Here is a 16,433-nt window from a genome sequence, read left to right on the forward strand (position 1 = left end):
CCTTCCTTAGAAAAAATAATAAATAATAGGAAAGTATAATATCCAAGGAAAGTATAATATCTCCCAGTCTGTTTACAAATTTTAAAATTTCTATCATTGGTGTTTTTTTATTTTTATGGATATAAATATTGTCCATATTTTGTTATACTGAAGGATTTCATATTTTGGGTACTATTACCCAAAAGTGGTGCTTTTTAAAAAGATTTCAAATTCTAATTGTTCATTGCTGCTATCTGTGAAAGAAATTGTCTTCTGTATATGAACTTGTATTCTGTTACCTTATTATACTTGCTTATTAATTCCGGGAATTTATTTGCAGATTTTTGGGAGATTTTCTGCATAGACAATTATGCTATCTGAAAATAAAGACAGTTTTGTGTTTTTTTTCTTATCGAATCTACTTGCCTGTCACTTTCTGTTTTTGTTTTATTGCACAAGCTAGGACTTCTAGTACCATGTTGAATTGGAGTAGCGAGAGAAAACATTCTTTCTGTGTTTCCAATCTTAGGCAAAAAAAGTCCAGTTTTTCAATATTAAGTATTATATTGGCTTTAGTTTTTTTGTAGATGTTCTTTATCAAGCTGAAGAAATTCTCTTACTTCCTAGTTTATTAAGAGTTTTTATTATGAACAGGTACTTGATTTTCGCAACTTTTTCTGTGATAATTGATGGAACATAGGATTTTTCTTCTTTTTTCCTATCGATTGATTGATTTTTGAATGTTGGACCAGAATTGCATACCTGGAATGAATCCCATTTTATTGTGGTGTGTAGTTCTTTATTGGCTTCTATTTACCGATATTTTGTTGAAAATTGTTATGTCTGTGTTCATGAGAGATTATTGTGTAGTTTTGTTTTCTTGTAATGTTTTTGGGTTTTTTTTAAGATTTTATTTATTTATTCATGAGAGACAGAGAGAGAGAGAGGCAGAGGGAGAAGCAGGCTCCCAAGGAGCAGGGAGCCCAATGCGGGACTCGATCCCAGGACTCTGGGATCATGACCTGAGCCAAAGGCAAATGCTTAACCATCTGAGCCACCCAGGCACCCTCTTGTAATGTTTTTATCTGGTTTAAGTATTAGAGTAATGCTGAACTCATAGAATAAGTGCAGAAAGATTCTCTATAGCTTCTATTTTCTGGAAGAAATTGTGAAAAAAATACTATTTATTCCTTAAATTTGTGGTAGAATTCACCTGTGAAACCTTCTCACCCTGGTGCTTTCTTTTTTGGAAGGTTATTAATTATTGATAAAATTTCTTTAATAGACATAGGGTTAATTTCCTCGTGTGAATTTTATATTTTGTGTCTTTAAGGAATTTGTCTACTTCATCTATCTTTCCAAATTTGTGAACATAGTGTTGTTTATAGTATTCCCTCATTATACATTTAATGTCCACAGGATCAGTAATGATGACTTTTGGTTTGTTATGTACGTAATTTTTATTTCTCACTCTTTTTGTTGGTTAGTCAAGCTAGGAGCTCATCAATTTTATTGATATTTTCAAATATTCAGCTTCTGTTTTCATTTTCTCTATTGTTTTCCTCCTTTCAATTTCATATATTTATGCTCTAATCTTTATTATTTTTTCTTCTACTTGATTTAGGCATACATTATACTTATTTCTATTTTTTTTACTAAGATGGAGAAGCTTTAGTTATTGATGTTAGATCCTCAGTTTTTCTAATTTATGCATCTAATGTGTAAATTTCCCTCTCAGCACTGCTTTTACTGTATCCCACAAATTTTTATAAGTTTACTTTCATTTTCACTTAGTTCAAAATATTTTTATAAAATTCCTCTTGAGGGGCACCTGGGTGGCTCAGTTGGTTTAGCGTCTGCCTTTGGTTCAGGTCACGATCCCAGGGTCTTGGGATTGAGTCCTGCATTGGGCTCCCTCTCAGCAGGTAGTCTGCTTCTCTCTAACCCTCTGCCTGCAGCCCCCTACTTGTGCTCTTTTTCTCTGTCAAATAAATAAATACAATCTTTTTAAAAAATAAAATTTCTCTTGAGTTTTTCTTTGACCCATATATTATTGAGAATTGGGTTAATATTTGGGGATTTTCCAACCATCTTTTTGTACTTGATTTCTAATTTGATTCTATTGTGTGAAATCAAATTTTATTTGGTTTCTATTCCTTTTAATTTGTTAAGATCTGTTTTATGGCCCAGAATGTACTCTATGTTGGTGAATGTTTCATGTGAGCTTCAGAAGAGTATGTATTTTGCTGTTGTTAGTTGGACTATTCTATAAATATCAATTAGATTCAGTTGATTTATAGTGCTGCTCTGGTCATCTATAAATTTGATGATTTTCTGTCTACTTGTTTACTGCTTTTTGGTCTGCCTGTCAATTACTGAGAGACATTGAAATCTCCAGCTATACTGGTGGATTTTTAAAATTTCTTCTTGCAGTTCTATTTTTACTTCATCTATTTTGATGCTCTATTGTTAGGTGCATATACATTTAGCATTGTTATATCGTTCTGGATAATTGATTCCTTTTCATTATGCAGTGCTATAGTAATCCTTGTTCTAAGTCTGCATTGTCTCAAATTATACAGCTACTTCAATTTTCTTTTGAGTAGTGTTAGCATTATATAGATTGGGAACTCTGCAATGAGAGATGGAAGTAGGGTGTAGAAAGGCTGTACCACTAGAAAAATAAATAATAAAAACTAAGTTATTAATTTAACTTCATTTTTAAAGATTTATTTATTTATGGTTCTAATGTGTTTAGTTTTCACTGGGCATTGAAATTATTTCAGGCAGTAATTATATCATATTCATGCATTTCCCACAGTGCCCATTAAATAACTTATATATACTGTACTTAACATACTGTATTAATAACTAATATTTTTATATTTGTTTAATTACTAAGTTATTTTACATAACATAGTTGTTATGTTATATATAGCAATATTGTTTCAGTAAATATCTGTTGAAGAAATGCATGATCTAATTGTTAGGAGTTAATAGAGCAACTTACCTGTGTGGAACAAAAGAACTACAATATGTGAGGCAAAACCATGAACATTTTTAAAAGATTTCTTATAAATTTAGTCTTTGTTTTGCAGGCATTGTGAAGGAAAATAATGTTTTCATGAACTCAGACTCTTAAGGTATTAAAATAGTGACCATATGTAGGGTATTAAAGATGGTACTACACCAATTCAGTGTATTAAAGGGGTTAGAGTTAACTTTGCATCAGCATGTACTATAAAGAAGAATGCAAACTAGAAAATGATTGTATAGTTTACATGTACCTTAAGACTTACTTGAGGATCAGATAGAAGTTCATTGAATTTTTTTCTGGCTAATGAAAAATAAAATTAATTATAAAAATATCTTATTAATTCTTACCATTTTACCATCAGTGGAATTAGAGAAAATAGGGACAGTGAATGAAAAAAAAATTTGTAAAATAAAGCTAATATTTGAATGAATATATATTTGCTTGAAACTCCCCAAATTATTATTTTATGTTACTACATTGGAAATCATTAATTAATGTACACTTACCTAAAAGGATAAAAATGCAATTTTGTATTTTGAAACAAATCTAAGTTTCCTTATTAGGAAGAGAGTGAACTAAATTTTAAATCACTTGTATGAAAACAAAGACATAGATGAAATTTTAGTGTCCTACCTTATCTAGCTAAATCTTCCTCAAATGAATGTGCCACTGCCATTAAATGACAGTAGGAAAGGAAACTGGGAATTATGAAATATCAAAGTCCATTGCTTTTAAGAAGCGGCATATGCAGACCGGGTTTATGTTATATCTATTGATAAATTTGATTTCCTAGAATGTTACACCCCAGATTTGCACTTATAGAATGACTTCACTTTGAAAGAATGATGAACGGTAGAAATAACTCTAGCTTAAGGTGCAGGAGACCTGAGCTGCCACTTAACCATGTCTGGGTCTTTGGGAAAGATTTTAACTCATCTCTGTTTGTCTCGTTTTCCTCTAAAGCGAGGATGTTGGACTTAGTTTTAAAACCACAAAATAATGATTGAGATTTTGCTACTTGGTTCTTTTTACAATGGCTTAAATAGAAAAATATTACCACCTAAGGATTTTGGTCTGCATATTTCACAAACAAATATAAATTGAGTAGCCAAATCTTAGGAGGGTATTAAACATCTTCTAAAACGTGGCATGCGAAGTATCCCAGAGAAACTTCAATTATACAAGTATCTGAATGCCTTGTGGCCTAGATTCCCCATTGTCAAAGCAATGATTAAATTAAAAATATCCCCGAACATCAGCCACACAACTAGAATAGCACTTGAGCAGTTATTTTGTACATGCAACTCTAAAATATGCCAAATTTGTGTTTATAAACAATCTTCATTAAGTCTGACAGGCACCGTTGATCCGAGTTAAGTCTCTAATTCTGGGCATCCAGGGCCTCTGTCCTCTCTTTCTTCATCTCTTATTGTTTTCATGATGAGATGAATTAAAATTCTTATTTGTTATGCATTTGGTGTACCACCGCTCTTCCTGCTCATCTGTGCTTATAAGATATTACTCTGCTTGCACAAGTGTTCATGAGCCCTCAATTTTGAACAGCTGTGAGGAAGGCTGGTTAACTATTTGTAAACACCACCCAACGATCCTTGACAGTAATGGCAGTCTTGCAGAATACTGAAGTGCTATTTTATTGGGAGTGATAATGAGACTGTCTTGTCCAGGGGTCTGGTTATTACACCAATACCGAACATTATCCTTTAGTTTTGTGGTGTAAAATAATTAATTAGTCATTTTTTTCCCAGGAGGCTCTATCCACAGTGAAGGAAAAATGGTGTATAGTTCTGGCCTTTACTGAGGTAATTCAAATTTATACCATTTTTGAGTTTTCTAACTATCTGCTTTGGAAAACAAATACCAAATTTTATATTGTGAATTGCCCTTTCTTTATAAGAGTAAAATGATAATTATATGAGTAAGATACTATCAATGTAATATATATATAATTATATATATAATATATATGATAGCTTATATCATACTATACATAATATATACATAATAATATATATATTTTTACGAAGACACAAACATTTTTCCTATATGGTCACTAAGCTTAGAAATAAAAAAAATGCTTTTATGGTATCAATTATAGGTTTGCTCTAAGGAGACACTCTTAATAATGGGGGTTGAGTAATAGGGATAATCACTATTGAAAAAGAACCTGACACCTACTTAAGGCATCAGTAAATTGTTGTTGAATAAATACATAAAAAGTAATGAAGAATTCCCCTTTTTCTCTGAGAGCATGTAGCTTTTTAAGTTGCAAAAATGCAAATAAAATCCATGTTTTCTCATTGCAATTCAAAGCCTGTCCTGCTCCATCTTTATGCATGTAGCTTTATATACCAAAATCTTTCTTTATTTCACTAAAGTCATTTTGTAGATTTCTATATATACTTAGTGCACATTTTACATGAAGTATGTACAATGCTGAAGTATTTTTAACTTGTTGCTCATATGAATGAGATATATTTTAAATTTTATTCTCCAACTGGTTATGGTAGTAACAGTAGGAATAAAAATAATGTCATTTACACTAGACTCTCGAATTTGCTCAAAAACGTTTTTGAATGCCTACTATGTGCAAGGAACTATACTAGGAATTGGGATAAATAGTGAAAAATATAGGGAATCTGTCTCCGAGGAGCTTACATTGGTCATTAACCCTATCTTGAGGAAAAATAGAAGAATTCTATGGAGACTGTTAAGATACCATCGTCCCATGGCACTCTTGCATTTCTAAACCTCTTGCTAGCAGAGACGCTGATGCCTTTGTTCTCAACTATCTTTTCACTAATGTTGTACAGAAAATAGCCTTGGAAGATAGAACAGTGTTTCACTCCAGAGCAAAGGGCAGATTTGCTTATGGTCTTGGAATATATAGTGTCTCTCTTGGCAGCAAAGACAGACATGTTTTCTAACCATTATAAAAGTCAGCTTCTCTAAGCTCAGGGTTGCTATCTAGTAAGGCGATCTACTTCATGTGTCGCTTGACCCTCTTTGCATTGCCCTGTGAGAATTGGGCTCAGAGAACCAGAGCAAATACTGAAACTGTTTCTGCTAATACTATGAGTAATAAAATCCTTTGTCCCTGACCTAGAATTCATGTCTTCTGTCAGCATCCATGAAACTGGGGCAGGCTAACTGGCTAACTTACAAACTTAAATCTCAGATCTTCATAATTCTGGAGAGAGACCTGAAGTCAAAGTAGGACATAGCCAAACCACAGCAGGATAGGTGTGGGGATGTCAAAGGGAGCATGTAAGGAAAGAGCTATCATGTTCATAGGCTTAGCTTGTTCAGTATTGCAAAAGTAATCCTGGGGTGTAGGATATGAATTTGGAAGACTTGAAGTTTCACAGGTAATCACAGCCGAATATACTGAGTGCTAACTATCTTTCAAGGACTTTTCTCTACACTTTACATAAATTATTTAATTTTTAGCAATTTATTACATAGATATAATTGCTATTTCCATCTTGTAGATGAAGAAATGAAGGCAGAGAAGGGATAAGTAACTTGTCCAAATTCATACAGTTAGAGATAGAATCAAGATTTGAACACAAACTGGGTGACTTTCAAGCCCATGGTCCCTACCATTGTATTATATATATATCTTGAGGGGGTCTTGGACTGAGGCAACATTGTGAAGAATTTTATAAAGCACAGAAGTATAGTGGGATTTATGCAAGTAAAATGGGTAACCACCAAAAAGCAGGGAAATGACCTGATTAGTTGGGAAGTGTATGCTCCAGAAAAGGATACAATCAGAGGTACTTGAAGAGCGGTTGTTAATGGTCTAGGCTAAAGAGGTGATGGGAAGAAGATAAAAAGACAAATTTTGATATTTTATAGGCATCTTTTAAAAATCTGTCCTATCAAGTACAAAGTTTGGCGAACAGTATGCATTCAAAAAATATTTTTCAAATTAATTAATTAATTTGGTACTATCAAGAAACCATTTTCTAGTTGTAGTAATTTTATAATTAATTTTTGCTTTTCAAATAAATGTAATATCCTCTCATTTTACCTTACTCTGCATCTTTCCATTGTTTATTTTTATTTGTTTCTAGTATTACTGCACTGGCCAGAAATTACAAAATAGTATTCAATAACAATATTCATTTAATTTATGTTTATTCATATAAATTTAAAGATTATGCTTCTGGGAAATGGGTTAGCAAACGTTGTCTGTAAAGGGCCCAGTAGTAGATTTATTAGGCTTTGAGGGCCTTACCATCTGCTACAGCTGCTAAAATCTACTATTGTGATGAGAAAGCAACTATAGATAATGTATCAATGAATGGCCAAGTCTGTGCCAACAAAATTTCATGTGAATGTTGCTTTAGAATATATCTATGAATTATTTTTTGTATTAGCATATACATATTTAATTTATTGATTTAACAAACATTTACTGAATATATATAATACACTAGAAACTGTGTTAGATATTGGAATGTAGCAATGTGTAAATCATTGTCCTCATGGAGCTTACAGTACAATAAGAAAGTGTAATTTAAAACAAATCAGTGTGTGTGTGTGTGTGTGTGTGTGTGTGTGTGTAAATGAATGTATATATATGCCCTGGTGATGGGAAATTTTATTTAAGTGTTAACTATTAGGGGCATCTGGTCACATTGGGACATATTTTATTTGTTTTATCTAGGTCATCAGAATGGAAATTTACAACAAACAAGTCATTTTGACGCAGCCATTAATAGCATTTCTATATATGTATGTCTGGTGATTCCCCTTCTCCCGTTACTCACACATAAATATGTTGGTATGTATGATACATAGCACAAAAAGTTCTCTGGGAAAGTGTGGGTAAAATTATTTCATGAATCCAGGTTCTTTTGGAACCAAAACTTCTGAAATCCAGACCTCTACCCTCAGAGATAAACACTGAAACATGTCTGATATAATTGAGGCCAGCTGGTAGGCAAGGTTAACTATCCCCACTCTCCCTTCCTAGGGAAATTTACCATGGAGGAAAGTAAAACATTGGCAAAGGATTAGGCATAAATACTAGGGTCCAAGTGACCATATGAAGTTGGCACCCCCCGATCCAATTACTAAGGCAACATGGGTGTGCATTTGGTAAAATACATATGAATGCATGTGCGTGTACATGTATAAATGTGAAATTTGTAAGAAATATGTCATGGCAAAATTATAAGATACATAGTACAACTTTCTTTGATACTAGCTTTTTAGTTGGGTATAACGCAAAACTCCCATACATGAAACATGATAAACTACTGTTTCACAAGCAATGCTGTTGGTCCTTGGTTTCCACCACATGTCCTAATGCAGTCTGTATCTTGCATCAGACAATTGCACTGCTTGAGCTGTGTGATTTTCTGTCATACATTGGTTAACTTGGGGCATTTTTTAAAAACTGGAGGTTGCATTGCAAATCTAGATTTCCTATTTTTAGCAGGCGTAACATGCAGCCTGCTAAATCAACAGAACAGAATAACAGGACTCTTTCAATTCTGAACAAACTTTTAATTGAAGCATAATTGACATGCAATATTATATTAGTTTCAGGTGTACAACAGATTCATTTGAATATTCTCTACATTACTCAATGCTTACCATAAGTGTGGTCGCCATTTGTCACCATTCAATGTTATTACAAATATTATTGATTTATTCCCTATGCTATACTTTTCATCCCATGCCTTCTTTCTTTTATATCTGGAAGTTTGTACTTCTTAATCCCCTTCATCTTTTTGCGCATCTCAACACCAACCTCCCCTCTGGCAACTACGTTTGTTCTTTGTATTTAAGAGTCTTTTCTTTGTTTGTTTGTTCATTTGTTTTGTTTTTTCGATTCTACATATTAATGGAATCATATGGCCTTAGTCTGTCTCTGTCTGACTTATTTCAATGAGCATAATACCTTCTAGATCCATCTATGTTGTTACAAGTGGCAATATTTCATTCATTTTTTATGGTTCAGTGCCCCACATCTTCTTTATTCATTCATCTATCAATGGACATGGTCTGCTTCCATAATTTGACTACTGTAAATAATGCTACAATAAACATAGAGGTGTATATATCTTTTCAAATTAGTGTTTTTGTTTTCTTTGGGTAAATACCAAGCAGTGGAATTACTATATCATATGGTATTTCTATTTTTAAAAATTTTTAAGGAACCTCTATACTGTTTCCACAATGATTGAACCAATTTAAATTCCTATCAACAGTGCATGACAGGAGTACCTGGGTGGCTCAGTTGTCAAGCATCTGCCTTCAAGCTCAGGTCATGATCCCAGGGTCCTGGGATCAAGCCCTGCATAGGGCTCCCTGCTCTGCAGGAAGCCCGCTTCTCCCTCTCCCACTCCCCTGCTTGTGTTCCTGCTCTCGCTCTTTCTCTCTCAAATAAATAAATAAAATCTTAAAAAACAAAACAAAACAGTGCATGAGGGTTCTTTTTTCTCCACATCTTCACTAAGACTTGTTATTTCTTATCTTTTTGATAATAGCCATTCTGACTGACATAAGTGATATCTCACTGTGGTTTTGCTTTGCATTTCCCTAATATTTAGTGTGTCTGTTGGCCATCTATCTGTCTTCTTTGGAAAAATGTTTATTTCTGTCCTCTGTCCAGGATTTAATCAGCTGCTGCTGCTGCTGCTGCTTCTTCTTCTTCTGCTGCTTCTTCTTCTTCTTCTTCTTCTAATTCTAATTCTAATTCTAATTCTAATTCTAATTCTAATTCTAATTCTTCTTTTTGGTGTTGAGTTGTATTAATTCTTTAAATATTTTGGATATTAACCCTTTATTGGATATATCATTTGCAAATATCTTCTCTTATTCATGAGGTTGTCTTTTTGTTTTGTTAATGGTTTCCCTTTCTTTAAAAGATTATGTATTTGTTTGTTTCTTTAGTTGACAGATGGAGATGGAGAGAGAGAGTAGAAGCAGATGGAGCAGCAGAGGGAGAAGGAGAAGCAGGCTCCCCACTAAGCAGGGAGCCCCATACGGGCTTGATCCTGGGACCTTGGGATCATGACCTGAGCCAAAGACAGATGCTTAACTGACTGAGCCACTCAGGTGCTCCTGATGGTTTCCCTTGATGTGTAAATGCTTTTTATCCTGGTATAGTCCCAGTAGTTTATTTTTGCTTTCATTTTCTTTCCATTATGGAGACATTTCCATAAATATCTTGCTGAGATCTATGTCCAAGAGATTACTATCTATATTTTCTTTTAGGAGTTTTATGATTTCACATCTCACATTTAAGTCTTTCATCCATTTTGAGTTTATTTTTGTGTATGGTATAAGAAAGTGTTCCAGCATTCATTCTTTTGTATGCAGCTGTCCAGTTTTTCCAATACAATTTACTGAAAAGATTGTCTTTTCTCCCATTATATTCTTGCCTACTTTGTTGTAAATTAATTGACCATTTTGTTTCTGGGCTGTCTATCCTTCCTATGTGTCTATTTTTGTGCCAGTATCGTACTGTTTTGATTACTATACCAATCTTGAGAAAAAAAGAACAAAGTTGGAGGTATCACAATCCCAGATATACTATAAAGCTACAGTAATGAAAAAAGTATGACACTGGCACAAAAATAGATACATAGATCAGTAGAACTTTTGGTTTTTCCTTCTGTTGGAAATGACAGTTAGAAAAGGCCTCCTTTTAACATAACAATAAAAAAATTAAAAAAAAAAAGAAAAAGCCTCCTTGCATGGAGCTGGGAATCTTGAGGTTCTGATTTAACTCAGGATAGAACTTCAGAGAAAAGGATGTTTCACTTTACACAGATTATTGTGAAAGAAAAAAAATGTATTTAATCAATTAAAGTTTGGTTTTAATTAATTTAATTAAATAATTTCATTTAATTGATACAATTAATATTTAACCCAATTAATATCTTATCTAATTAGAGTTTAATGATTTTAAAATATGTGACTTATTTTTATATCACTGGTCTTTTAGAGACATATTGTGGAAAATAAATTCAATATTGTTCTCTGTATCATTTATATAATTTTATTTGTTGTTAGGTTGAGGTATTGGTATTGATGTTATCATCCATTTGGTGATCACTTAATTTTCCTTATTTAATTTTATTTAAACTCAAAACATTGAGTCATCCTTGGATTTCTAAAATAAACTCTATTTAGTAGCAAACTCTATCTTAAGTGAAAATAAAATTTACTGAGCATTATCTCTGTGTTATTGCTCTACTAGTCAATTATATTGATTATTTCAGTGATCCCGACAAGATATTTTAAAGCAGGCATTCTTTCCTCAGTATTTTTAAAATGTGGGACTCAGAGAAGTTAAATTACATAAGACTCAACAACAAGAAAGTGAAGAAAACTGAACTTCAACAATAAATTCATGTGACTTCATTGGACCAAATTGTTCATCCTATGACAGATTATGCTTTCATCAACTCTTGAATTGCATTTGCTTATAATGTCCTTAATATTTCTTCCCTTAAATGAATAAGTAGTATTATTCTAGTTTTCTTTATTATGATTTTTACCAAATTAAAAAATGAAAAACATAGAAGATATTTTTAAATGAGAATATTTATTCAATTCTGTATAAAGGAATATGACAACCTAAATGAAGTATGTGATTTTCTAGCAAAAAAATTGATTGTCAAAAATTAAGAAACTATCAAAACCTAAACAAAGAAACAAAAATCACTGTAGAAGAAATAGGGAAAGTAGACAAAGGAAACCTCCCAATGAAGGTAAAGAAGGTAAAGATTTAAGCCCAAATTATTATTATTATTATTTCTATTTATGAATGCAAGGCCAATGCCAATTTATAGAACATAGCCAATAACATTATAAATAAACCAAATGGCAACCTAACCATATTCTCAGCAAAACAGTAATTTATGACATTTCTCCAAAACCCAACACAGTTCAGCATTAAAAAAGAAAAAAAAAAAGTCACCAGCAGTTGCTTCTTTAGAGCTTAAGACATTGTTTCCTACAGAATTTCATGTCTTCAGTTATGTTCTCTGTTTCAGAGCATGAATTACTTTTCAGATGAAAAACTTGGGATGGCAGAAGTTTTTTTGTGTGTGTTGAGGGAGAACCCAAGGTGGAAAATAGTGGTTCATTGCTCTGGTCAGACAACCAAGTGAGGAGGTAGTTATTCAGAGAACTTCTCAAATAGAGAATATTGTACTGATCTACTGAGAGTTGGAGAAGTAGCAGGAGCTTCTTTGTGAGACTGAAGATTGCAACAGGAATGCTTCTCCTCCAGGAAATTCAGGACCAGGGTGTTGGTGCAGCTAGACAGTGGCTCTTTTTTGATGCTATAACTTCAAAAGTATTTGTTACATCACCATGCGTGGTAACCCCATACAACCTTGAGTCCCATCATTATTGCTATTGAATTTCTTCATTTGATACTTAAAAGACAGTTTGTAAAAGGCATCTTTGACAACCTTCCGGTCTTGGCTGAGGTTTCAGTGAATGGAATCCCATAACTCTTGGCCAGTTCATGGGCTTGTTTTGTGTCAACTGTCCTTGTTGACAAATCACACTTGTTTCCTACTAGTACCATAGGTATATCATCTGAGTCTTTTACTTGCTTAATCTGTTCCCTGTAGAGATTGACTGCAAATGATTTGCTATTATTGATGGCAAATACACAGAGGAAACCTTTACCTGTCTCTTGTATTGGTCTCTCATGGCACTGTACTCTTCCTGACCAGCTGTATACAGTATGTCCAACAGATAGGTTTCACCATCTGTAACCACCCGTTTTCAGTAAGAATCTTCTGTGGTGGGATCCTATTCATCTACAAAGTGGTTCTGGATTAGCTGGATTGTTAGTGCACTTTCTCCAACATCACCTGCTCTAACCACCACCAGTTTGTACTCACACCAGCAAGAACTCCAAAATTTGCTTCCTCCACTTCAGATGGATTTAGGGCCACAACTGGGAAAAATGCTGGAGACCCCAGAACTTCCATGAACAGCCTTCACTAGGGACTAAGTCCAAATTATTTTAACACTTAAACCAACCAGTATTGCTAATCCTATTTAAGTTTTCTTAAAATCTAAATTCTATTTAAGTTATTGCAAAGAACTAAGAATATAATACTTGCAACATCTTTTTGAAAGCAGAATATTGATACCAGCATCTGTCAAAGGTAGATAATATTTATAAAAATAATAATAAAAGCCCTCAAAGTCATTTTTGAATGTTAGTTCATAATCCAAAATGAAATTAGATTCTAGTAAAGAATTAGAATCTACCAGTATTTTACAAATAAATATAGCCCATACAAAGTTTACAACTGGAATGCAAGGATGGCTTGATATTAGGAGCCCAATATCATTCATCATGTCAACAGCTAAAGCAGAAAAAAAATTTTTTCATAATATTATTATTAGTCAAGATACAGGTTAATCTATAAGATCTCAAAATGACACCAGACTGATGCAAGGTAGATTTATTAGTTAAAACAGCATTCACTGGGAAAAATGTCCTAGAAAAGTCACTGATTTTGAAAAATTTCAAAGTCCTGGAAAACAGGAATAAAAAGTAAATCCTGAAAACTATGACCTTTACCCTGGAACAGATTAATAATCCCAAGAGATTTTCTTTAAAAAAAAAAATCCTAAATGATTTGTTAAAGTATCCTGAGACATTATCTAGGGAAAGCTCAGAAGGAAGGTGAGTATGAAAGGGTTTAAGCCCTCAAATTAAAAAAAGTTTTACTCAGAAAATAATTCACCATGTATACTTTAGAACTGAACAAAAAAGTGTCAGGTTTATTTCATAAGTAAATAGAAATAAAGCAATAGAAATACTAGGAAGAATATTATAGTGCATATTTATAGATGTTTGCCTTATACTCTTATATATATAAAGGAATGGAAAAGAAATCTCACTCCCAACCCTGATGCATATGAAGAATGATTTCACACTTATGCTATGCCATTTTGTTCCCTTGACCAAAAGATGAATGAAAGATGGGCTGATAATCCAAACTAGAGCAATTAAAGTTTTCTGTTTAGTAAATTGGAAAGGGAAAAGGGCAGTGGTGTTCCAGTCCCATTAAAGCTGGATTCTTGAAAAGGAAATATAAAAACTGGAGAGCTTAATAGGGATCCAATATTTTCCATTTTTTAGACAAAAATATAGAGAAAGCTGGTCCAGAAATAAAAAACTGGTAAAAGAGATGAAAAAATAAAAGCCATAAAAAGAGATGGAGGGTAAGGTAGAAAATATAAATGAGGTTTCTCACAGTGTGTTGAGCCCTGGCCCCAGGCAATTCTAGGCTAAGATGAAGATTCTCCTTTGGTTTGTGAAATATGCCAGAATCTTTATATTTCATTTTACATTATTTTTGAGCTAGAAAATGGGTGTAATATTTTTAAAAGATGAGATCATGTGTTTTGTATTTCTTTTAAATTATAGCCTTCTTGACTACCCAGCCATTAAAGCATTTCCATGATCCAGGGGAGAGTCACGTAATCTGGAACAAAGATGTCAAGTGTATGGTAAATGACAGCTTTCATGTCCCAATGAAACAGTAGTTTTACAATCTAGGCTTAATTGAAAAACAAAAGAATTTATAAATTCCAATATTTCTTACATTAAAAAAATTGGAGACCTGGGTTTTTATTTTACTATATAGAAAGAATCTTGGGATATTATGGAGAGAACACATCTGAGTCTATAGATTGGATAGGGTAAGAAAGAGGGGAGAAAAAGAACAAAAGATCAGATGCTGTGTCTCTAGTTCTCTATTCCACTCCCAATCTAGTTCACCTGATGATAAACCTCAAGATGAAGATTGTGTAGTGATAGAGGAACTCCAGAGGGCATATGTGTATGTGAGGGATGCTGAAAAGAAAAGAGCCTCACAATGTGTTGGCTCTAAGGAGGAGGCCATTTGTCTGAATGTCCCACACCAAGATGGACACACAGAGCTGAGTGGTGATAACAAAATGGCCACAGACTATACCCTACCATACTCTCACCTTTACCTGTACACATTCTGGGCATAATTAGTGAAATGTCTCAAAGCTACTGTGTGTCCTCAGTGGAGAACAGAGAGATCATTGGTTAATTAGGGAGGGTAATTCTTAAGGAAGGGATCAAAGGAACATATGGCTGAGATTAAGCAGAGCAGCAGTGGCAGGAAAGTCTGAGGTAGGGCCACATCAGATTAGTGGGGCCTGTCTGTAGAAGTGAAGGGACCTCTGGGCACTGACTGCGGAGAAAAAAAAATGAGACATAAACATGACTTTCATCAGCCACAATATCAAGAATAGATAACAGCAAGATGAACAACAACCAAGTGGGACAAAAGACGTCCTAGAGAAGGCTGCTACCCAGTTTGAGTTGTGTTGTTTTTTTGTTTTTGTTTTTTTTTTTTGATGCCCATGGTATGTCCAGGTGTCATCTTGGTAGAGATAAAACCAAAGGGACAATTTTAAAATGGAAAAGATAAGTAATCTTTAAATGACATATTTAAAACCCCATCCAGGCATGCTTGGGTGGCTCAGTCAGTTGAGCATCCAACTCGAGGTTTTCGGCTCAGGTCATAATCTCAGGGTCCTGGGATCAAGCCCTGAGTTGGGCTCCTTACTCAGCAGGGGGTCTGTTTGAGATTCTTTCTCTCACTCTGCCCCTCCCTGCCTGCTTGCTCTCTCTTTCTCTAAAATAAATAAATAAAATCTTTAAAAAATAGAATAAAAAATCAAATCAAATCCCATTCATCTTAGCTCCTCCTACCACCATTAAAAAGAATCTAAGCTTGGGAAAAATATACAAATAGTGGTAGGTAAAAAAAGAATGTTACTTGTTTGCATATATGAGTTTAGCATATATGGATTTTAATCACCCACTCTACACTAGTATTTGCTAGTTTCTTTTACCTAAAACTAGTATCAGCACTGAGCAGAGAAATGAGGGCCTGATTCGTTACTGCTGACTCTATCCCTACACCAGAAGGGTTAATATCACAACTGTGATAACTACTAAAAAGAGTGACCACGCCTACACTTCCCTTATGTAGCAGCACAGTCATCATTAGATAATTAAATTGTTGATATTTGTCAACATTTGTTTTGTTCTATAGGAGATTATCACAGATATCCTTTGGTTACCATTTGCTAAAAACCTTAGTAATCAAATCAATTCTTACCTTTGAACAATTTATTGAATTAAATGATTTTTGAGATCAAAATTCCAATTTGGAGATTTATTTCCTTCATTCAGTTATGGTTTTATACTACTAAATTGGGGTATTCCATGAAGGGAAAGAAATAGTGTAAGTAGAACATACTTATGTCAATAGTTTATATTGAACTCAACTAGTAATAATAATAAAATTTTCATTGCCTTTTCATAAGCACATATGAAATAAGTTGCCCCTCA

General features: G+C 33.5%; 1 pseudogene; it reads right to left on the reverse strand.

The window, feature by feature from the left end:
- Positions 1-12,369: 12,369 nt before the first annotated feature.
- On the reverse strand, positions 12,370-16,083 carry LOC113926614 (annotated as a pseudogene).
- Between the last annotated feature and the right edge of the window lie 350 nt (positions 16,084-16,433).

This window comes from Zalophus californianus, chromosome 4 (assembly GCF_009762305.2).
Source record: "Zalophus californianus isolate mZalCal1 chromosome 4, mZalCal1.pri.v2, whole genome shotgun sequence".
Taxonomy (NCBI): Eukaryota; Metazoa; Chordata; class Mammalia; order Carnivora; family Otariidae; genus Zalophus; species Zalophus californianus.